Here is a 2,049-nt window from a genome sequence, read left to right on the forward strand (position 1 = left end):
AGACGTCATCATTTTTATCTCAAAATCCAGAATGTATTTAGTATACCCATATTATACAAGTATTCAAACTTGTCGGGTCTAAATCACATTCTATCCGGTCTTTCGCTTAATCGTGCATGAACCGAATCATCCTTAAACTAACCGGTCAAAGCTTAAGCTTAAATAAAGGACCCGTTAGGAATCTAATAGGTTAATTATAAACCTTTGTTCCAGATTAGGAGGCCCAGTAAAAGCTACCACTCTTACCGTTTGTGTTACATACTTGCTCAGGTAAATACATTTTGACTTATTTTCCCTATACGGGCTTGGGGTACGGTATTTAAAATACCGCTTGATCGGGCGCACAAGTCCTGCGCCTTATGGGTGTACAGTCTTGAATAGCTTGTGCGACTTCGTTTAAACAGTCTTGTCTTACTTAAAGGCTTTGGGGGGTTATTGACCGTGTCCCGGATATCCTTGGCATTATCTTACGAGATGGCCACGACCAGAGCACGGGGTGTAGGCGTACACCCGACGTGTATAACTCTTTAATGTGGTGTGTCATTTAATCTCTAGCCCGGACAGTAGATCCCGGGCCACCAGAGATACGAGTGCATGTAATTCGTTCACAAGTTTATATCTTATAAATATCCCAAGTTAATAAAAATATTTATGCCTTGTGCATTTAAATCAATCTTCAATCATTTTCAAAATGAGTCAGTCGATTTGTATTTACCAGTGTAAACTGACGTATTTTTCCCAAAAGGTTAAGTGCAGGTACTATACGAAAATAGGCTGGCTGTTTCCTAAGAGCGTCCACTATAGTCTCGCAAGCTCGGACGACAAATATCTGTTGAACTATTTTTATCTTATTTTATTTGATCCGCCTGTGGATCCGTTTCAACTACTGTGATATTTATTATTGCACTTTATTTAAAGTTGAAATGTATCTATTCTGCTTCCGCTGTGCATTATTATATTGTGTTGATTGTCTATGACGATGCCAACTACGTCACTGTACCCCACACCGGGCCCACCGGTGACACGTGGAAATCGGGGGTGTGACAGGTTGGTATCAGAGCCAACGCTGAGTGAATTAAACACTAGTCCTTCGTGTTTAATCTCAGTTACACAATTGCACAATCCTCGATTTTCGAGTCTAGACAAAGAACTTAGGAAATGTTCAACATTTCGTTTATTTTATTTTATTTCTAATTATTATCATTGTCTTATGTATTCTGTTGTGCAACTTGTTTGAATTTTGACAGGATCATTATGCCGCCACAGATGAGAGGTCGAGGAGGATTCGCTACATCTCACGACCATGAGGCAGGACCCTCACACAGACGAGCTCCGTCAGCTACGCACCACACTGCAGCCAATGATCTTTGGGGATCATTCGCTGAGCCGGCTAGACACTCGGTGTCTATGAGCACTTCACCATCACTACCCCAATCATTTGGGCCCCACTCGGAGAATGGGCCCCCTGGTTCCCATGGATCTTACATACCGCTCCATCAGTCGCCTCACCAATACCCAGCACCAGTTTACCAGGGTCTGTATAACCCTGATGCTTTTGTGGATGAGCCAGTGGGTCATAACCCACTAGGACCGGAGGACCACTTCCCTGGTGATCACGAGATGGAAGTTGATGAAGACACGGACCCTTCTCTGCCACCGTCAGGTACGCCCAACCATCCCATCGAGATATCGGATGGGTCACCATTTAGGGGATCACCCTACAATGGTGTTGATAGCTTTCAGGAGAGGTTTCGGCAACATGATTGGTATTACACCCCCAGCCGCCACAACTCTCCGATGCTCCAGTCTCACCATGGATCGCCGGTGCACTCGCAGCACCACTCTCAGCAGCAGCAGCTTCAGCAGCAGCCGCCTCTGCAGCAGGACCTATCTGAGGCCCTCTGGCGCGACGTGATCACTCCGTCGCCACCGCCGCCACCAGTTTTACCTCCTCCGCCTCAGAGGCCAAGGGGGAATGCGCGTATGTCTACGCGCGGAGGGATTCGCATAGGCACCCCTCCACATGTTGGTAGCAGCCGCTACACGCCT

Source organism: Helianthus annuus, chromosome 3 (assembly GCF_002127325.2).
Source record: "Helianthus annuus cultivar XRQ/B chromosome 3, HanXRQr2.0-SUNRISE, whole genome shotgun sequence".
NCBI lineage: Eukaryota > Viridiplantae > Streptophyta > Magnoliopsida > Asterales > Asteraceae > Helianthus > Helianthus annuus.